At 43.6% G+C, this 23,205-nt stretch overlaps 1 protein-coding gene across 8 annotated transcripts in view; it reads right to left on the bottom strand.

The window, feature by feature from the left end:
- The window catches only part of HIVEP2 (HIVEP zinc finger 2), a 144,429-nt gene that overhangs the window by 61,128 nt on the left and 60,096 nt on the right, over positions 1 to 23,205 (bottom strand). For 3 of the 8 annotated variants that reach the window (XM_074580542.1, XM_074580546.1, XM_074580548.1), the window contains one exon: positions 18,135 to 18,196. The exons of 4 other annotated variants lie outside the window; for them this stretch is intronic. The gene's annotated coding sequence lies outside the window, so the exon portion shown is untranslated. Of the gene's footprint in view, positions 1 to 18,130; positions 18,197 to 23,205 lie in introns of all 8 variants that reach the window. One more of the 8 variants, XM_074580545.1, reaches the window with a different exon arrangement.

Below are 23,205 nucleotides of genomic sequence, written 5' to 3'. Positions count from 1 at the left end.
GGATTTACACCAGGCAAGCTGAGCTCGGTCCCTGACACTATGCTCCTGGTTGCAAAAACAACTTGCACAGCACAGGATACGCTACTGTCGTTTCAGGTCGGCAGCCACAATGAAGCACAATCACTGGCAGCTGACTGTCTTAAAAATCCGAATGGGCCACCAAAACACCTCTGACCGCACACTTTGTTAGCACTTCTGCTGGACGCTGTGTGAGCTCTTTACAAGGAGATGAGTGGTCTACCTCACCGTCCCTTGTTACTGCCACATCTAGAAAGGGACTGTTCAAAGTGCCCTCCTTCCCAGTACCTCCACGCTGGTCCTCCAGGTCTAAAGACAGACAAGAGGAAGGCAGCCGTGGAGTCTTTGGTCCTCCTCGGTGAGGCACGATCCCTCTGCACTGATGTCACTCTGCTCTTGGTGTGTGCTCAGTAAGTCAGTAATTTGTCATGAGCGTGGGCCCTACCCATACATGGCAGGCTGGAGGAGGAATGACCTCAAACTCCGCTTCTAATCCAGGGGGCGTTGCCGAAGCACAGCGTTTGAGTTTGATGCATGAAGCGCAGAGATATTTTCAGCTCCTGAATCACACTTTTGGCTCCACAGCTAACTTGAACTTCTCCTTAGTTTTGTTTGCAATTTTTCACCTTCTGCAATCACCATTGACTCTCAGAAAATGAGCTGGTACGTTAAAGGAAAAAAACACCCAAATGGTCATCAATATGAAGATTTTTTTAAAATAACTTTTATTTTAACAACTTCTATTTTATTCTCTTGCATGTGTGGAGGAGTGGAGTTAAACAAATTACTAAGAGATAAGTGGTGCATCACCAATGTCTGGTTTCTTTATTTCATGTTCTAAATATATGCTATTAAACGCTGCCAGTGAATGTTTTCTAATGATTTTGGTGTCCAACACAGAATGAAACAGTCTGAAAAATAAGGCAGTGCAACAGCAAGCAGTTAGCCTGGATACAGCTACAGGAGAGCTTTTAGCTATATATTCCTATAGCTGAAGCAAAACCATTTTGCTATACTTGTCCCGTGAAATCATATTTATTTGACCACAATTCACAATCATAATTTGTAACTGGCAGTAATGAGAAAGCAAACCCTCATTTTACAATAGAAAGGCAATAAGTTTTAATTGGCATATCCTGCCGATTACAACTGCATCACCTCTCTGTCACTGCGGCCTGAGTCTAGTCTCACCGAATTCAACAGGAAAGCTCCAGCAGACAAATTATGCAAGCTCAGTCACAGCTAAGCACGTCGTTTAAGCATATGCTTAATTCCATCTCTAATCAGTAAAGCCAATTCAGCAAAGCAAAGCATGTGCTCAAGCCAAAAGTGAATACGTAGCGTGCATCTTTCTGAATATGGGTTTTTCACAGGCTGAGGATGTTGCACAAAACTTCCCTTGATTTCCTTCAGAGCTCATCATGCTGGAAGACGGTAGAATTCAGCTGTTAATCAAACTGCAAATTAAGCATGTAAGGTACTAGCATTTTTGACTCATCCATAGATTGGTTAAGCAAAAACAAATTAAAAAAAAGCCATGGGATGTGTCCTTGGAGTGGACACAGCTATACAGACATGCTACCCATGGATTGCAGGGGACCAGAGAGGCGGAAGGAGATAACACAGAAAAGATGAGGTGAGAAGCTAGCATAGGAAATCCCATACGTCCAGAATTGCTGATGAGCCTCTCTGAGCCTTTTCAGAGAGTGAACTGGGAGCTTTCTTATCCACTGGAAGAAGAGCAGAAAATAATGGGCATTTTAACTCCTCGGTTTCAATTTCCCTCCCGTGGGAATGAGGGAAGAGTAGGGACAACATACACACCGCTTCAGTAAGGAATGCGGCTCTTTCCTTGATGCACTGACGTAGCTGGGCAGCCTCTAAAGTCATCTGAAACCTTTTCCTTTCCTTTAAATTTCCTTTAGTCTTAGCAAACAACATTAATCTAACAGAGACAACGTCCAGGCAAGCACGGATCCCCGGGAGCATTCCTCGACTGCAGACGAGTGGGAAAGGAAAAGCCTGTTGCGAACAGCGGGGTTGGAACCGGTCACGGGGAACTGACGCTCGGCAGCCGGCTGCACCGCGCGCCTGCCTCTGCCCCAGATGGAGGGGCCTTATCTACCTTCGCGTTTCGTCTCAGAGATCAGGAATCAATCAATCACAAACGCCGCGGGGCTGCCCTAAATTAGCTTCGGCTACCCCGGGCTGCTTCTTCCCAAGCGGGTTCCCCCCAGCTGACGGCTGGGGGGGACGTGGGGAGGGGAGCGCTGCAGGCCAGGCTCTACCTGTTCTCCAGCTCCTCCCGGCTGCGGGGGACAGGGGACAACCCTCTGATCCCTGCTCTGTCTGAGATTACAATCTGTCCCTGCCCCAGAGGCGCTGCGAGCTGTGGAGTAGAACTGTTAGCAGAAATCCAACAACTCCGGCAAAATAACGCATTATGCAAACATCTCCTCTCTTCCCAGATGACACAACAGGGAGCACCAAGCACAAACAAAAACCGACCAAACAAAGCGCAGAGGCATTGTGGAAAAAAAATAAAATCGTTTAGCGAAGAGCTTCTCTGCTCTCCTTACAGCCATTAGGCCAGCGATAATGCTGAAATGGCTGGCCAGCCCTGGAAATTGGATAAACTGAGACACAGAAGAGACAATTGAAAGCAAGGAGACAGACGGCAAAAATAAGCGAGACAACAGATGGAAAGCAGAAACGCAATGTCTAAACTGCAGCTGTAATTCTGCTAGTAACAAGCACGTTTAAGCGTAGATCGGCTGGCGTTCCAGTTTTGGGGAGGGCAGGAGTTTTCTTTTTTTTTTTTATAAAAAGAAAAACAACTTGTTAGCAAAACTGCCGTGGGTTCTCCCCAGATAGTTTGTGGGACAGGAAAATTATTTCTCTGCATACCTAGGAGGGAAATGGTGCTTCTAAGAAAGGCGAAAATTCTGACACCCTCTGGTGTCCTGGTTGCCCTACTACTGCTGGGGGTGGAGAGGGGGTCACATCATTAAAATCTATATCCAGAAGTGCCAGAGCTGTGTTTGAGATGCTGCTGGCCAGGGGTCAGCCACAGGAATTGTTCCGAGCTCTCCTGTGGCAGCGCCGCTTCCTTAGCCTTGCTCCTTTACTAGCACGGCTGTTACAATTAGGCAGGAGAAGGGTAGTTATTGTTCTAGCAACATTCTATAGACTAATTTATCAGGTTTTTTAGCAGGGTTTTAGTACAGTTTTGATAACACGCTAGTATAGGAAAGAAGGATTTCCACATTGGCCAAAGAAACAGTTGTGGCAAGACTACCTATTTTTAACACGGTTTATTCCTAGCACTATTTCAGACACAGCATTTTCTCTCCCATCTGTTGACACAGTTGTTTTGTTTCTTTAAAGACACAGTTGTCTGTCTCTTGGGGGAAAAAAAAAAAACAAAACAAAACAAAAAACAAACCACAACCCACCTTCAATACTTGCAGAGAAAAACATGAGACTGAAACCCAATCAAACAGTGATCTGGTCAAAAGGTAATGCTGGCAAAGCCTTACGACTGAAATATAGAGCAATTCTTCAGATGCCTCTTAAAATTTACATCAGGTTTGGGCCTCTGTGGTATTGTAAGTGCAATTGTGGATTTTTAAAATTCCAATCTTGTATCTCAACAACTAACTAAGATGGTTTATTGATCTAAGGAGTCTGACTGCGAACCTGCCACGGGAGTGACACACTGGTGTGCTCAGGAGGAATGCTGCCACAAAAGCACCGAGCAAGATGCAAATGCTTTCTTTAATAAAGGAAGGAAAATGTAATGAGAGCACCAAGTGGAAAAAAAACAAACCCCAACGTCTGATAAAAATTAAACTGGTGTACCAGGACAAAACATTAAGCAATCTTTCTGACACTTGGGTTGCCAGGCTGTTTTCTCTGATTTTTGGTGATAATTTTTTTTCCTCATTGGACTGATGGAGTTCATGGTTATGATCTCCCAGGCAATCTGAAAACCTTGTCTCCTCTCAAAGAGCATTTCGGGCAGCCTGAAAGTTTGCAGGTGGAAGCAAATAAAACTGAAGCATGGCTGAGGTGGGACCTTTGCAGATCACTAAAGCAACCTCAGTTCTTGTAGGACAGCCTATGTGCTGGGAAAGTTGCAATATGAAAACCTGATATATTAAAGGTCAAGACTCCAATACAGAGCAGACTCATCTGTATTGTGTTTTAATTTCTTTTTACGCTGAGAGGTGCCTGGGGACCTGAAGAGGTGACAGAAAGATAAATCACGCGTGACAAACTGGAACAGAAGACAAGGCTGTATCCAGAATAGGCTAGCTCTGCCGGTGCAGCTGTCCCAGCAAACTGTACTGACAGCGTGTTCCCAGCACAGCCCTCATTCGTACCAGCAAAATCATGTTATTTGCTGGCACAGCTTTTTCCTGAGGTGCCTCTTCCCTCATCCAGCAAGCGAAAAGTGTTTCAGTAAAAGTAAAGGTTTGTCCTAAGTGTATCCACAGTGAGAGCTTTTGTGTCAGCCAGGGATCAAGTCAAGGACCAGGCCTCTTTACGCTTTTGGCCAAGACAGCTATTACAGCAAAGAGCTGTAGAAAAGGCATGTTCTTCCTTTGGCTGGAGTGAGAAGTCCTTTGTAAAAGGCTTCAGTGCTGGCCTCTGACACTTAACGCGAATCTTACGTTCTCATTTGCTTTTGCAGAAATCCAGAGATAAAATATCTCACCACCCCTGCCCCGATTGGAATAATTACAGCATTTCCACAAGCAAAAGAGGTCTCCAGCATGCCTGCAATTGACCCCAGCTGTGGCTCCACCACTGTTCTGGAGGAGAGGGCTCACCCTCCCTGCTGAGTGCCCTTCCCTGGGGCCCTGGGAAGGAGGAAGCAGCCACGGGCTCCGTGCCACTGACTCCTGCAGGCACAGCCTTCTCCCTGGATGGAGAAGGGAGGACCACGATGTACAGCAACACAGGAAAAATTATGCCAAACCAAGTGCCTGGGATTAGGTGTGCAGCTTTAAGAAAGCAACCAAATTCACTAAGATGATGAAAAATACAGCTGATTTAAGATGCCTTTTAAAGGAATTTGTGGATCTGCTTTCAGGAGCTGTATGAAAAGATATTTTCCAGTTGTGCTATATGGTATGACCTAGTGGTCACAATCACCCAAGTGATTGATGATTTTAACACTGCCATCTATGAATTTCATTGGAGAATGGACAGTGATTTTAACACGCCCTTGAGGAAATTAAGATCAGCGAGGCATCTGGCAGCATATTCATACACGGCTTTCAGCCCATTAAAAGGGCTTACCTGCTTACCTGCCTTTGGTTTGGCAATGTCTAGAGCTGTGGTCCTTGGCCACCTAGTATTATCTCCTTTCTTTATAAGGCATGCAGTACGTATTTCTGGAAGGTTGGACCTAATCCAGGCTACTATGGTTTCCATGGACAGGAAGCTTGAAGGTTTGGAATTAAAACGGCAGGAGGCTGAAAAGAAAATTGAGGACCTGGAAATAACAACCGATGGTCCTGACGCAATCATCACCAAGAACACTGCAGCTCTGAAAAATTTAATCAACAGCCTGGAGAATAATCTCAAATAAAGGGCTAGGTTTTGGAGGACAGTGGAAAGCTCCTGCAAGTACAGTTACCAGACAGCTTCTGGTACACTTTTGCATATGAATTTCAATCGGTTCTCCACAGCATCACGTAGGAAAACACACAATACAAAAGCTTGTAGCTATCTATCTGATCTACCCCAGGATGTCTCATTGAAAGGAAGATTGCTGCTGGCAAAGACCTATGACAGAAGCCTTCTTCCTCTAGCTGTGGAAGCTGAAGGTGGTCCTATCCCCACTTGTTTCTGTCTGGATGGACGTTTCCTACCTCAGTCAGTGTGAGCCCTCCACTGACCTTCAGCCAAAGGCAACCCAGATGGCTTTGCCTGGAGTAAGAAACAGAGCACTTCCACAGCTCTTTCAACAAGTAGAGTGGTGGTGTGGTAATTTCAAGCTAGTAAGCAATCATGATCCATGGGCAGAGTGTCATCTTCAACCTCTGTGGCCCCTTGCAAAGGCAACACCTGTCCACCATCTGAGATTTGAAGCATAGGTAAAGAGTTATAGAAAAGGCAAGATGGAAAGTTTCAGTTTCTGTGTCACTACAGTACTAGCTAAAGAAATAAGTTTACCAGCAACCCTACTGAACTTAAAAGCCCTAAGTAACCATTATCCATGATGCAGTACTTGACAGAAGACTCATTACTTTAGGGCAGACACACAAGTTTTGTCCTGAATTTTCAGGACTCGTGCATGTTGTTGTAGGCAAAGTACCACCCTGATATCCTTTTGTGATGGCCAAGACAACAGAGTCAGAATAAAATAAAAAGACTCCAAAACAGTGTACTAAACCAATCCCTCTCTAAACTACCTTTATTTACTATCGCCAGAAAGGTCACTCAAAAGCATTGTATTTTAAAGAAGAGAATTATTGACCTTTGAAACATAAATGGCAATGCAGGTGAGCAGAGCCTCCACTGAATTTATTCATGTCTGTGTCCAAGAGTCAGGTGCCAGATCACATGGATACCCTACCACTGAATGACAGAAAGAGGCCTTACAGCTGATATTCATCAATGATCTGGATGAGGGGATAGAGTGCACCCTCAGCAAGTTTGCTGATGACACAAAGCTGGGAGGGGTGACTGACACACCAGAAGGCTGTGCCACCATACAGAGAGACCTGGACAGGTTGGAGATTTGGGCAGAGAGGAACCTTATGAAATTCAACAAGGGCAAGTGTAGGGTGCTGCACCTGGGGAGGAATAACCCCATGCACCAGTACAGGTTGGGGGCTGACCTGCTGGAGAGCAGCTCAGCTGAAAGAGACCTGGGAGTCCTGGTGGACAACAGGATGACCATGAGCCAGCAATGTGCCCTTGTGGCCAAGAAGGCCAATGGCATCCTGGGGTGCATCAAGAAGAGTGTGGCCAGCAGCTCGAGGGAGGTCATCCTCCCCCTCTACTCTGCCCTGGTGAGGCCGCATCTGGAGTACTGTGTCCACTTCTGGGCTCCACGGTTCAAGAAGGACAGGGAACTGCTGGAGAGGGTGCAGCAAAGGGCTACCAAGATGATGAGGGGACTGGAACACCTCCCTTATGAAGAAAGGCTGAGGGATTTGGGTCTCTTCAGTCTGGAAAAAAGACGTCTGCGGGGGGACCTTATCAACACTTATAAATACTTAAAGGATGGGTGTCAGGAGGATGGGGCCAGGCTCTTTTCAGTAGTGCCCAGCGACAGGACAAGAGGTAATGGGCACAAACTTGAGCACGGGAAGTTCCACCTAAACATGAGGAGGAACTTCTTTCCTTTGAGGGTGGCAGAGCACTGGAACAGGCTGCCCAGAGAGGTGGTGGAGTCTCCCTCTCTGGAGACATTCAAAACCTGCCTGGACGCGTTCCTGTACAACTTGCTCTAAGGTGACCCTGCTGTGGCAGGGGGGTTGGACTAGATGATCTCCAGAGGTCCCTTCCAACCCTATGGTTCTATGATTCTACGATTCTATGATGTAGAGACTGACATGGATTAGCTAAACCTGGTTTCTGAGGGTGTTTCCTATTAATGTGGAGTATCTTCAAGGCCTGGTTGGTTGCCCCAGGAACCAGACAAATGGAAAAATTGGTTTTAAGCTGCCTTTGCTCTCTCTGTTGTGTTCAGCAGAGCTTTAGTGCAGCTGCAGGCAAAAAACTGAGGACTGCAAGGTGGCAATTTCACCGAGACTTGTCCCCTTAAAACCTCAAGGATTTGATTCTACTTTAGGGCTTCTGCTCAAAAATTAATAAAAAACAGGAAAATGGTGAGAGGCCACACTGACTGTAGAAAGTCCAACTGGGGAAAACCTGCCCTAGGAAAGGAGCCAAGAAAGTGCACGGGACCTAAAAACAATTGCAGATAACACAGTCAATATGCCAGACAGCAAAAATGTTTATGTCAGGAAAACATAGTGCCACTGCTAAGAAACATAAGAAATCAAGTTAAAGGCTTTTCATGAGGAATAAGAAGCACAGCAAACAATAGTGATCATTCAGAAGCTCAGACACAATTAAAGACTAAGAAAGGCGGTAAGTTAGAAACAAAAAAAAAGGACAAAAAAGACCCCTACTGAATTCTACATCTCCAAAAAGTTATTCAAATTCCTACTTGAGTATTTCTAGAGATGAGTACCACCGATTCTGATTCAGGAAGTTACAACAGATATATTAAAATTCAGTCAATTATATCCCAAACTGTTATCGTGCTGTTCCAGAACCTCTGTGACCAGCAGAAACCACTTAAGTGATAAAAGAGCAAGCACTCAAAGAAAACAAGGTATTTTTCTATCAATCAGGACTACTTCACAGGAGACAAGCAGAATTAGGAGACCCCAGGAAAAGGCTCCAGGCGGGCTCACTATGCCAGATCTACCCAGCGTGCCTGCAGCACACAGTAAAGCACTTCTCACCGCTTCTCTAAGGATTGCTTACTAATATGCCAATCCTACAGTAGTTTCAAATGGGATTTAAAGGGGATAAGTAAATGGAGTCAAAATTACCTTTGCTGGGGCTACTCTTTTCCTTTCATTCTGACAAGTGAAAGAAATCCTTAACTTGAAGGGCAGATCTAGGTTTCGGCATCTACGTTCCAGTGTTTTTCATATCATTTCATTACGACTAGTCCTGGCAACAAGCAGTAAAGTCCCCAGTGGGTTTGCAGATCATCACAGCAACATGATTAGGAAGCTTGATCCAAGTATCGTAAAAGTCAACAGAACTTGGATTGAGCCCAAAGAGAAATGATTTTCCCTGCTATGGATGGTTACCTATACATTACGCTGCTTCTATCGATAAAAATGAATCTTTCTTCATGCACTGATTTTAATTACTTAACAATAGAGCCTGCTTTTGAACAATATAGTGTCATGAAAGAAATCATAACCTGGAATAGGGAAAACATGTCTTCTGTGCCGTGGGATCAATTAAAAATTCCACTGACTACAGTAAATATTGAGTAAGACTATCAGACTACTACTTAAAGGTATGCACATACATATGTACACTCCCATGCACTGGTTTACTGAGCTGTAGGTCCTCCAAACCCTTCCCTGGGAACTAGCACTACGGTGAACCTTTGTAGGAGGAGAGATGTAGTTCATATGGTCACGAGGACACAGAGTGTACCTCAGCTCCTGCATAATATTATTCTCTAAAATTTTATACATTTCCCATCTTTAAAATATGGAGACATTTCTGTGGAAAAAAAAGTTTTGTTCTAAGGAAGAAAAAAATATGTTTTAAGAATAGTCTAAATATTTGTAAGATATTTTAATTTAACACAGATTTCAAGAGATTATTCATAATGACAATCACACTATTGAATTTATGTAATAAGTATTTGTCATTTTACATCTGCTATAACATGCAGAAATATTGGTAATATTTCTAGGATACATGCTGTTCTTAGTGCAGAGGGCTTTTTTGTCAATAGGGCTGTAATAATTCCCATACCAACTGGAAAAACAAGTCAATCTTAAAAAAGTAGTACTTGAAGAGAACAAAAATCACAGAAACATTTGGGTTGGAAGCCACCTCTAAATGGGTCATCCTAGATCACCTGTAATAGACACTTATCTAGTCTAGCCATGACTGACTCGGCAACCTCCCATGGCAGTTTGCTCCACTGACCTAAATGTTGCGCAGTAGTAACCCCTTTCCAATATCGAACGGTCTAGCAAAGTATTCCCTGATGCAGCTTAACCACAGTATTTCCCCCCCTTTTCTCTTCAATAACATGTGAAAATACTTTGCCCTGTTCTTTCCAGCCCTTTTGCATATATACATACGGTTAAAGCTCTGACTTACACTTGCTCCAGACTCAATGTACCTAGATTTCTTGTCTCAAATACTCTTTCACCTTGACTTTGGGTTTTTCTGTCTTCTTGGAGAGTCCTGTGGGTTGAGGTTACCTTTTGGCTCTTGATTTTGTGGCCTGAAGAGAATTTGAAATGTTTGCACCAAGTCTCGTTAGGAATTTATATTATGAGGCCATTAGGCATTGCTAGGAGTGAAGCCACGTCACCAGCAAGATTCCCTGAGCGTTTACACAGAGCATCTGAAGGCTGTCGAGGCCACACTAAGTTTCCAGTAGCAGGAACTTAAAAGCTGCTTCTGATATGCCTGCTCAGGCTGCAGTCATGGCAAGGGCACCATATACTTTGATTTTTAAATAACACCCTTCACCTGATACATGTTAATGACGGTGACACCCCTGTGCTCCCAACACAGAGGAGGTCCAGGAGCACAAGAGAAGCTGGTGGCCTCCTCACGCTTACAGAGAGAGTCTGACTGAGCTGCCTGGAGTCACACAGTGTACGTGCAAGGCATGTCCTACCAAACACCCACCCATCCTAACTCTGCCAGTGCCTAACACTGACCCTTCTGAGTGATTTCTGAGCAACCCATAAAGACAGACTCGGGTGGTCAGCTTCTCCACCTGCGACAGAACACCTGCGCCAGTTTGAATACCTGAGGATTCACAAATATTTCCCCAGTCATGGATTTGGAATACAATTTCATTCGATGTATCATTGTATCATAATGCACGTCCACTGAAGTAGAATCTGGGACTTCAAAATCAATTTGCCTGTAACATAAAACAAGTCCATTTTCCCAATGAAAATGTATGCCTAAAGAAAGTGGTAAAGAAGGGGCTCTCACATATGAAGAGGAGACTCTTTTTTTCCTCAGCTTTGACAAAAAAATTGGCAGAGGGTGTCCAAACAGCTCGCTCCACAGTTGCTTCAAATAGCTGCAATATAATACTCATCTGACTTGTTTTCAGAATCAATATGAGGGAGTTTGGGTTTTCTAGTTTTTCACTGTTTCAACAAAGAGAGGACACTGCTGCCGGGACTGCCTCTGCCTATTGCCAGCCCGAGAAGCTGAAAACACGCTTAACAATAGCACGGCACAAGCGATTTCTATATTAAAGAGATAGCTGTAAAGCCTGATACAAACAGACAAGCGTTACGTTTTCCAATATGCAGCTCAGAAGACCGGCTTATTGACCGTAAAATGAGTTATATAACCCAGCGTGTATTATGTCATCTGGGAGCTTGGTTAGGCCACTACCTTTTTTTCTATATACATATAGGTATCTATTATGTTTGTCCCCAGAAAACTGTCAAGTTACATTCCTTATGTAATGCTGCTGCGGTGCGAACCTGAAGCATAATGGCTGTGCTCGTCATAGGGTTATTATGAATTCTGAGAGGAAGAGCTGTCAATAATTTGATATGTTCCATATAAGGTGAAACACCGCCTTTGTTGTAAAGGGAATCCCAGTTACATCTTTTTGAAACAGTAGCACAACTCTTCTCGATTTCCTTGGTTTAGGGGTGGTAATCACAGGCCTCCCTCCAGCAAGGCATGCAAGCCCGTGTCTCAGCGGGTGCGTGGGACAAGGAGACAGGGTGCTGCCACCTGCATCGCTAGATCAGGCCTCAGCGTACAACCCTCTGCATCCTTGACCCAAAGAAGATGATACAGAATACTGCAGTGCTCACGGCCAAATAGATTCCATGTTTTCTGCATAAATGAAAAACCTATACACAGTAACTTTTTGTGATTGTTCAGTCTTGCTTTTCTTTTTTTGTTGTTTTTTGTTGCCCGTTCAGTGCAGCCTATTAAAGACTGTGTAAAGAAACGGCCTTCAGCAGGGATTTATATTCCAATCACATAATCTCAATTTCTTCCAGAAAAAAAGAGCTATTGAACTGATTCTTCAGTTTTCAGGTAAGTCAGGTCCAACTTTTAGATGTTGCCCTTATGTTGTAATTATGTATTGCCAATGAATTCCTATTTAATATATTCCAAGGTAAATATCTGTGCAATTAGGTTCCAAATATGTTACACCAATGACGGTACAAATAGGTAAGTCTCTAACGCCTCTCTAACGTCCATTTATATGGAAGGGGTTTTGGCCATCTTTTTTGAAATACCCCTGACCTAAGGGTCTGTTAAAGGCCTCACCGCTGGTGACTGGGAGAGGACTTTTGTTGCTACAAGTTCTTATAGGAAAAAAGCAAAGGCGTTCCTTTCCTGGGATTTCAGTTTGGCCCTTACCATCAGCACTCGATTGAGTTGCAAAGTGTACACTGAATTCTGTTCAAAACCCTGACTGGTCTTCATCCCAGTTTATTGCAGTTGTTTGCCTACTGGCTGCATTTGTATCCCCAAGCGCCACTGAGGCTCTGCTCGCTGCAGGCTGACGGATCAGTGCAAGATCACAGACCTCTGAAATGCTGCCGGCCGCTGTCTGTGTGCCTGCTCACTTGCTCGTTCCCCTAAAGCCCGTGGGCTACTTCACGCAGCCAGGGCTCGAGGCCCAGGCATCAGGATCAGACCCCTCTGCTGTCTCAAAGAGAACTTTTGATGTCTAACATTCACATGTAAGGCCCACCGAGGCTGAAACGAGACCCCCAGAAACAACATGGAAGGAAGGTAAGTCGATTTCAGTGCATTATCAGCGGTTTTTCTTTTCTAACAAACTAGGAAAAAAGAAGAAATACTAAATTTAAGGCTTCTGCTCCAATCCTCATCACCTACAAACCAGACACGGTAAGACAGCCCCGTTTCCCAAGCTCACTAATACAATGCACTTCCATTTCTCAGGCTCCAACCCACAGCCCACCGCGCTGCGGAGCCTCCCCCCGACCCCGGTCCCTGCGGGGTGACCTCCGCTTCCCACCAACTCACACGGGTTTGCAGCTAGAGGTGGGAGAAAGGCTGCAAAGAAAGAGCAAACCTTCTCTTGACCATGGTGCCCCTACACATGCCCACCACTCTTCCAGAGCCTCCTCTTTTGGGCTCAGCCCCCACCTCTGCTGATCCCCCCCCCAAGCCTTTTTTCTGGGACCAGCACAGGCTCCGCTCCCTGCCTGAGATGCTGAGGAGTGACAGCCAAGAGTCTGTTCCTGCACAATCCACCCCAAGCCATAACTCTAAGTGTATCTTCCAATTCTACTCACGTATTTATAGCCCCCTGCACGGGGACATGTAATTCTTTCAAAAATATTACAGGAAAATGCTGCAAGTGATTGTCATAAAAAAAACCTCAATCATAAGTTCATTAAAAATTAACAAATAGAAAGCATTAGTGTTGTCCTGCCAACTAAGGGTGTGGGGGGGTGTCTCATATTATTAAATTGAGAAGGGCACCAATGGAAAACCTTTTTAGATTGGTGTTTCCATTCTTTCCTCTTTTGCGTGGTTCAAAAGTCCTGCATAATTAATACTGTAGTACTTAATAAATGCTTATGAACCTACTACCTCTGCTCTTTCCGTTTAATTAGGTGATTGACTTCAGGCGTACTATAAATTATAATGACAATTTAATTACTTTTTTAATGTGCACACTTAAAAGATTTATAAACAGGAATAGAGTAGTACAGTGCACTGAAAACTAGAAATACTGTGAACTGGAGAACAGCACAAAGTGATCCCATCTAAAGCATTTCTCCAGTGTCTGAGCACCTGCAACGTCCGGGAGAGATGGTATTCACAGGGGCTGGCACAACCACAGAGAATTGTGTATTCCTATCCAAATGCCCACCTACGCCCCTTTTAACTTTTTCTTCTAGCACTTGCGTATCTCACTCGGCTTCATGGCAGGATCCTAAAGCCGTTCCACGGAGAAGTCAGGCTAGGGATTTTCATATCTCTTTGATAAAGTGTTCATAAAAAGAGGAAGTCCCTTTTCCTTCTTTTAAATAAATGGTAAAACTGCCTCATTTCATCGTAACAGTCATTGTTGAAATTTGCGGGGGGGCCAAAATCTCACAGGGTATTCCAGCTGGCCCAGGCAAATCGTCAGAGACCACGGATTTCATCATCTCAAGAACGGGCCCTTCCTACTCAGGAGACAGAACTGTCTCTCTGAGAATATTTCACGCCATCAGCAGCACATACTGCAACAATCGAAGTTAGCTCTTCTGATACTGTTGTTATGCCATCTACGACTTATTCCCCTGTCACTTACAGGAATGCAAATTATAACTGAATTCACAAAGCTAAGAGAATTGCATATATAACAAATCGGATAAAAATCAGACCCTGGTTTTCACTTCAAACCAGTGCTCAGAAAAGTACAACTGATAAACTAAAAATAATCTTTTTACATTTAAATACTTTAAGACATGAAGAGAAGAGTTAACCTACCTAAACATCCAGACATTTTCAACCCCTAGTTGGTCATTGAAAACAAAGAAATCATCACTATTTTCTACAAGTTACCTGTCACCAACATAGAGAGACGACAGCATTTGTTTTAAATCACACTGTATGCTATATTGGTGAAACTTTCTCATGTAAAAAAGTCATTAAAATTTGGGCTAGAGGAGACACTTTCCCATCTGGGAGCTGAATCTGGTTTGGTGTGACTATTCCTGTCTGTTAATTTAGCAGTATAAAGTATAACTGTACATTCTTGGCATACTTACTGGGGATGCTGGCATCTCTGTAACCAGAACTGCTTTCAGAGAGGGGAAAAAAAAAAAAGGCTGGGCAATTTGCAGCGTGCTAGAAAAATGACGGGCAATTCAGTGTTTTAAGCATCATTTATCAACAGTGTTGAATAGTCAAAAGGGAAATAAATTTAAATATATCACCAAGGCACAGTGTTGTGATAATTGTCTTCTGGTTTTCCTTTTTAATACAGAAAAAAAAAATATAAAAATGCCAGACGCTCGTCTCATTCACGCCCGCTGAAGCTGAGCGGGAAGCAGATCAGTCCCACAGCTTCCTCGCATGTCTGTCCACCTCGGCCGGCACAGAGCAGGACCAGGAGAGGTCTTAGGTAAAAGAGAAAACACCATGAGGCCGAGCGGCGCGGTGAATCGCAGGGGAGCCGCTTTGTCTGCAGCTTCCGTTCTCGGAGGAGCTGCGCGGGGCTGAAACAATGGCTCTCCTATGGAGCTGCATCTCATCTACCTCCTCTACAGCCGGTGATGGATGATGGGTCAAGAGGGCAGCAGACTTTGGGTGCACAACCCTTAAATACTTTATCAAAGATGGCAAAAGGCCATGTACTACAATAACACAGCAAATACTTCCTTTTGCTGTAGAGCAGACAAATTCCTTCCTCTCTGCTGGCTAAATCTGAAGCTTTTGGTTCACGGCTCAGAGCGTGTGCAAGTTCTATATTCACAAAACACACACGTAAAAAAAGCGGCATTTTTATTCCTGAGACCATTCAATTGTAAACATTCTCACAGAAATGAAAAGTCAGCCCTAGCTGTGCTGAAATCCTATGCAGTCATAAATATGTAATTCTAGGGATTTATGGGGTTTATAGACAATAAAAGGAGGCACGTTTCACTCATTTTAAAAACTGAAACTGCATAGTAAGAATTGAACAAAATTGTGAAACTGTGTAACTCATCCAAACTTTTCATACTGAAAGGGTCTCCTGAAAGAAAAACATACTGATTTGATACAAGTTAAAAGTTCCATAAAAAATAGAAATTTTGCCCCTGGTTTAAATGAAGATTAATAAAAGTAACAGGCCTTGTGATATAACGAGATACTTCAATACTAACAGTTTAACAGTATTGTGGTGCTACCCAGTGAATTATAATTTAACAAGCCATACGAGATGAGCTGGAATACCTTCACAATCAAAATACCTTTATGCAAATAAAACTGAAGCAACATTTAAAATGTTCTGAAATAAGATCTCTTACTGTATAAGCGTTGTCAAGGGTTTGTCCCAGTTTAGAGCAGTAGTAAAGTATTTCAGAACCTTCTGCCGTTTAAATGTTCTTCCAACCAGTTTTGTCCTCTGTTCCTCCTTAGCCGCTTCCCTCTCTGTTTATCCTCCTAGATGGATGTCTTTAAAACATGATCTAACTGCTCTGAATTTGACAGTATAACCTAATGCTCTCACAGGACACAGAAAGCTGTGGCCTCATGTTTGGTTTCTAAAGGCAGCAGCAGAAAGGAACCTCCTAAGAAACCTCCAAATCAGCTGTGACCGTTTCAGCTCCTGTACCATCCGACCAGAGCATCAGCAACAGAAGACGACCACTAAGCTGCCCACCCACACGGCCCCCGAAGCCGAGGTAACGCTCTACTAACGGAATCATTGATTAATGGCAACACCACCTAATACTGGCTCAGAACTTTCCCAGTTTGGAGACTGCGAGGAGTCGATCGCGACTGGTTTTGGGGCAGGGCAGTGGGGGCAGCGAGGCAGCAAGCTGTGCCGTCCCCTGGTCCGTGGCAGCGACGCGGGAAACCTGCATCTCCCACCTTGGGGCATGTTAAGGCAGAAGAAACGGGCCATTCCCCGCCTGAAGTTCTTACAGCATTTTATGCTACAGCAGTGGATTTGCATAATTTCAATCAAATGGCGTATTACAAATCTCACCATAGATTCTGAACGTCAGCGCTTCAGAACTGAGCAAAGTAAATGGTGCTTCTGCTCAGAAAATGGAAGGTCTCGGGGTGGAGGTATCTCAACTTTCTTACAGCCCTATGGAACAGATTACAAGCAGGCCTGACATCTCTAATTCAACCAAGTGTAAATTTCAGATTAAAAAATAAGTGGTTTTAATTAATAGCCATAATGTGTACTGAAGAGCTTCTCAAGCAATAAAAGCTTTTGCACAGCCTCTATCACCCAGAAAGCAAATCTGCACACAGGTAACTCGCCCTCTGAGTTTTTTCAGTCCTTTTTTAGAGTGTGAAGCTAAGGCTGGTGTCAAACTGCACCGTATTTTTAATGCGTTTTCCATCTGAACTGGGAAGCACTTCAGGAGCCACAGTGACGTCCCAGAGAAAAACATTTTGAATCTAACTTTTCTGCTACACCCACCTGCAGCTCGTGGCCCAGCACTCTGCTACCTTCTGTTCATCCAGGTAAGGAGAAGCTGACAGCCGGGGGAGGGAAGAGATTGGGAGCCATATGGAGCTACAGTCAATTTTCGGTATGTATTTGTGAATAGACACAAAAGAGATAAATGCTGGCATGCATAAATTTATATTTTATCGGTATCTATTCTGGTACTTACTGTCAGAGTAAGTTATTCACAAAAGGCTTTTAAAGGCAAACACCGGTTTAAAGAAAAACCCAAATCTCTGAGAGGCTCATTCCAATCCTGACTTATTCCTTTCCACAGCAAGTCCAGGATCCCGACGGCGTGAAGCAGGAGGCAGAAGCCCACTCGCTGGGTTTATCTCCCAAAGCCAAAAGGGAAACCAGTGCAAATAACCAAGAACTCAAGAGAAAGTTTCTCCAGGCCACTGCCCAAAACAAGGGCCCCGGGAACGGGGCCACTCGAGCAGGGGTGGGCAACTGGCCCAAGGCACAGAAGTGCCGAGGGTCCACGTCCGAGCTGCTCATGCAGAGGGCAAACAGAGCTGAAGGTTTTGCATGCAGTATCTGGTAATGACAAAGGCTATCAAAATGACAAGGATTCGCTCGTTTTGCTGCCTGTCATTGCTGCACCTACGAATGTTCAGTTTCACTTCTCAGACTTATTCAAATTATCCAGCCCTCATGGGTCTGAGAACCTGAGCTGCAAGTCTCAACACGGAAGGGGATTTATTAAAAGACTGCTGGTGCATCTGACCGTGACAAAATGCTTAAATAAAAAAAAAAAAAGTAATGAAACACACTGAACATTTCTGAACCCCAGATTGTGTTTGGTCTGGATCCAGCGGACACGTTTGATTTCCACTGACTCCCCTATCACAGACTGTTATCTCCCCAGACTGTGACCTAAGGCCACCACACAACAAGAGCAGGAGGACAGCGGAGCAAAAGTATTTGTGAGAGTCACTTATTCCATTAGTCAGAAACTGAAAATTAAAAGAGCCACTTCAAAAGCTGACAGAATGCAAAAGCTCATCACTTCCTTCCAGAGAAGGTCAAAAGACCTTATCTGCAAGTATTGATCAGAACACGTGCTGTGGCAGAAAACTTCTGGACTCTATTCATGGCTCTTAAATAGCTCTGTGTCTGGACTCGGGCAAATGGTTTGAATTTTCTATGCTCTTTCAAAATAGTAATAAAGACACATACCCACCTCAGAGAATAGAGGCTTCATCAATGTTTCTAACTCACTCTCAGCTTCTTAAGTAGACAATCCTGCAAAAATGCAGAGTACCGTTATTTAGATTTTATTTCCTTTGAAAAAAATTAATGCTCTCTATTTTTTGGTGGGTTTTTTTGCCAGGTAGGAACAACTGTGGATGCAAAATCAGTGTCCCTGTCTGCAGGCTAGTCTCAGGCTCCTGCCTTGTGCATAGGTGTATATCATGTTCCTACATCTTCCACAATACATACCACGAGTCTACGAACGGGTCAGTAGGACACAAGCCACGCAATGCACATCTAAATCTGAATGCAGAACAAACAAAAAAAACGTAGGTATTTTTAAGATCAAAACTCTTTCCTAAGAACCTAATTTCTTCCCGGTCACACAGTCTGGGTGTGACATGTAAGAAACGGCTTTCTGAGGCACTGCGGTGTCTTCTGAATCACTGCCATTACCCGAGAAAACCCCAGGAAGTGGTTTGGATGAGAAGCTGGACCCGACTTGCGTAGGTATCAGCTGATGTCAGAGTACACACAGCACAAAGCCCTAACAATACGGACATTGTGAAACCAGGAATAACCTTCTCTTATCTCCTGCAGTTTGGGAAATCATTTCTAACCTGGTGACTACAGAGCTTAGGAACAAGTCAAACAGTTAATTATTCACTGCGCGCTTCATAATTAATCTCCGTTTCAGGCCAAATCTTTGTATGCCCATAATAACATGAAGATCTCCAGTGAGGGAAACAACAGCATGAGCTTTTGGACCTCCTTCTGCAAAGCAATTCATTTTTCCATAAACAGTTACTATTAAGCAAGGACAAAGCAACAAACCAGACAGCCATCTGTGTAAACCAATTTAAAAGGATGGTGACCTCATAAAATTTTTCAAACTAATGCTCTCCATTTAACTTCTGCCACCCCATCCTGCCCCGGCAGATGCTGGGTTCGAGCAGGTCCTCGGGCGAGCGCCGTGCTTCCTCTTTAGGGAAAGCTGGGACTTTAAAGCCACAGCAATTTCAAACCTGTGAAAAGAGCATGTCAATGAAAATACCTCAGCATATATGGAAGCAGGACAACCTCATCGGCAGTCCACGCACCTCAGAGGGTGCTGCCACAAAGGTCTGCGCTACGTTTGCCAGCTGAGCTTCCTGGAGGCATGAGATCAAGCGAGCACAAAGGTTCAGGCCACCAACGATAACGCAGTCCCTGCTGAAGTGTGTTCTTTCTTCTGACCCGGAGAGAAGCCAGCACAAGCACAGACGGCAACCACATCAGAAAGGACGACAAACCTGATAGCCTTAGAGCAAAACTCACGAATCCAGGTGTAGCGCAGCTATCCTGTACACACCCGAGATGGCCACAGCATCCACAGAGCCCTCTGCCTCTTCAGACTTGATTCTAATGAACTTTCAGGCAAAACAAAATACCAAGCAGAACACCCACAAATAGGTGCAAGTAATAAACACCCACGGCCGTGTCCTGCACCAGGTCACTTGCAGAACTGCCCTTTATTCCGTTGACTGAAGTCAGTCAGAGCCACACAAGAGCTGAGAGCAGGGTGTATCAGGAAGACGGTGGTGGTACCAGACCACTGGTAGCTCAACAGAAGGAAGTACACAAACTTGTTTACAAAGGCATGTGGACTGCAAACATTTCAGTATCAAAGAAGGTATCAAAAAAATATACACTCTCTTCCCATTTCCAAACATCAGAACAATATAACAGAATAGTAACTATATTTAAGCGGTGGAAGGAAGCATTCACTTCTCCATTATATAAAGATGATGTTTCTAATCCACGTAGCGCAGACATGGTAAAAATTACCTCCCACAAAGCCAAGGCTTGTTACATTGACTCTTTTTCTCTTTAGCCTGCATTTTCAAATATTCATTACTTTACTGTTCCCCTTCTGCAACGCCTGATATTCGTGTGCCTGGTAGTTGTGTTTGCTTTAAAATAATGGCTGTGAGGCGAAGGTAACTTGCCCTTCTGACCTGGCGCGTAATTGTACAAGTGTTTGTGCAGTAATAACCCATCATACACATAAAGTGACATTTCTCTAATTGGCATTTGCTGAACGCAAGGGCACCCTCTGCAAACACGGTGGCTTTTTTATTGGCAACCTCTTTAATTACCTCACTCTTCCTAACACAGAATCTCCTTTCTATCATTAGAGAAGAACAAACCGCTCCTCACCACAGCTACAGTAATACTATATATTTCATATTACGTATCAGTGAATACTATTAAAGATTAGCCTTAAAAGAGAGAGTAGTATTAACAGCTATCCTGGGAATTTGTTACAGAAAAGGGAACAAAACTGACCTTTGAGTCCATGTTTCAGTGCCTTTTCGATACGCTTCAGAACAAAAGTTCAAGCTGCGTCTCATTTCAGTTTGTCACACCTTGTTGCGTGTAGAAGTGAGGAGAGAAATTCAAGGGAAGCCGGGCTGGTGTGGCTTTCCCTTGCCTTCAGTTCTGCTGTGTCAACTGATGCTGGCACATGCAGCGTATTTCCCTGCTTCCTTTGGTTTTGTCTTTCCTTGGTCACTGCTTTGAGTTCCTACCCAGCCATCCAACAGCTCTCCACTTCACGTAAAAGCTCAAAAATGGCTTAGAAAACATTTAAATCTGAGCTATCTTGGCAAGCAGCTAATCCTTGAAGCAAATGCTACTTACACAATGGAGTACCCGCGTTTCCTAGCCCGCCGTGGAGATGTCGTGCCTCATCTCGTGAGGCTGTAAGGAATGCACAACGCTTTGTAACATACCTCGGACTTTCCGTTTCTACTATACAAGGACCTTGTTATCAGTTTTTATAGGGAGGGAAAAATGGGAAAGGAAATTCCTGGAAGAGATTACAATTGTCAAACAAGCTTTTGATATCTTTTAAACAGCTGAAGCATTAATTTTTTGGCGGCGCTGTCAAAAGTCTATGAGGGCTTCCTGGCTGCAGTGGAAGAAATAGTACATTTAGTTCAACTACAAGCTGTACTTTTTTAAAAATCCATATGAAAACAGACTCATTATTCATTTTTCTGTTAATACATGTTTTTGCCCTGCAGTTTCAATAGTATTTTTTGTAAGACCTTGCAGTCTTAAGAAAGAGCTGCAACTTAGAGCTAACGCTTTAATAAACTCTTGTTTATATTATAGTCAAACCAGAACAAACAAAATAAAATAAAGCTAGAAATGACATTTTTATAGGAAGTCAAGAAAAAGATTCATGTGTCTGAATATTTTAGTTACAGTACAGCAGGCATGTTTATTATTTCCTGTAAAGCCAAATTTTAGCTTTAAAGAACTGGAAGAAGGCTAGTCTGGGAATAGAGCATGGATATGACTTGGGCCTCTAAAGAGTAGCTAGATATAAATACCATACAATTTTAATGCAAAACTCCCATCAAGTATCCTGGAAATTTTACAATGGAGCAATGGCAAGATAAGGCCATGAAAATCTGTTTGGAGTCCTCAAAATACCACCATGTTTGATTTCTGCAAATGCCTCCCTTTGTGGTAAAAAGTGCCAAAAACTTTAAGAAAATTTTGCAGTGAGACAGGCAAGAAAAAGACCTTTTTTAAAAGTGATCAGAGAATCCCAGAAATTAGATCAAAAAGGAAATGGACAAAGTCTATTAGATCATCTTGTAGCCAAATAAGAAAAATCTATGTAGTACATTTTACAGTGTTTTGTGCAGGTCACTTTTGAGTTACTCAAACTCATCAGCTCTTCTGGTTTCCATCAGGGGAACAGACCTTCACTATAATGATTTTTTTTCCTGATAGTTAACTTAATACTCCTTTTGCTCATTTGCACCATTTTACTCCTTTATACATCTTTCAGACTATTATTCCCTTCTACGTGATCTTGGCTTTGATGCTTTTACCACTGTGATATCTAATTTAATAGCAATCAAGGTAGAAAATGCTAAACTAAAAAGAGCAACTGATCTCCCGATTTACAACCTTGCTCCCTCTGTAACCAGCAGCAAGTTTCTGGTGGAATGAGACCTGAGCTCCTGGTCGAGAGTCAAGAGGGTGAAAAATCACCATCGTTCACATTTAAAGCCAGGCTGTATTTCATCAGCACATGACCCTGAGCTTTACAGAGGATGGAGATCTACTAGCAAAGCAACCTCAAAGGTTCCTATTCTCTTTACTCAATGTGATGCTCCATGATTTAGTTATGCTAAGAAAATATGGTTACCATTACTTCTCTCTGCACATTAGTGAAAGAGGGTTTAAAGAGTTTTGTGTCTCCTACTTGCCATAACCCCATTTCTTTCTCATTCCCAAATTACAGATTTCCAGATTAGGATTTCTGGCTGGCCTTTGTATATGGAAATGGAATTCCCTGAAGAGAAGGAAGGAGTTTCACACTGCAGATTGATACCCTACCTCCCAAGCAAGGGACAGCAAATGTCAGGACCTCACGGACTGACTTCGTATCTCCTCTGTCCCTGAACAAAGATTGCAGCACGCAGAGCAATCCCCAAATGTACATTCACATCACTGCCTAAAAGTATAAGTATGTGTACAAGAAGAAAAGCTGCAGAGAATCCATCCTTGAGTATGTTGGAATCAGTTTGTGAAAACAAAATGACTACCTGATAAGGAATTTAATTTTTTAATTTAGTTGCTACTATTTCTAACTAGTAGTGTAGCAATTGGCAATTGTGCTTGAGAAAAAGAAAGGCTGGATGAGTTTCTGGAAAGCTCCCCAATGCTAAAGGCCTGTCTGCAAAGGGACAAAGTCATGACATGAAACTACAGACACTTGGCAAACTCCTCAGCAATCTTGAATTAGTGCCTTGTACTGCACTCATGTCATTAGCTATTGCGGTATCATGTAAATCCTTCACGACAGTGATATTTTTGAAGTACGGCTGTACTGTCAGGTGTCCTGACATTATCAAGGCTCCTGGGGATGTCAGTGTGCGGCGTTTCTTTCTCGCCTCCTTTACACCAAGTTTCCAAGCCAACCTGAACACCCTGCGGAGGGCCAGGATCTGCCTCGGGAAAATTTTAACCTGGGTTGGAAGGGAGCTTCTTCCCTC

The sequence above is a fragment of the Larus michahellis genome, chromosome 3, assembly GCF_964199755.1.
Source record: "Larus michahellis chromosome 3, bLarMic1.1, whole genome shotgun sequence".
Classification (NCBI taxonomy): domain Eukaryota; kingdom Metazoa; phylum Chordata; class Aves; order Charadriiformes; family Laridae; genus Larus; species Larus michahellis.
The sequence above is the reverse complement of the archived record's forward strand: the minus strand, read 5'-3'. Positions and strand labels throughout refer to the sequence as shown.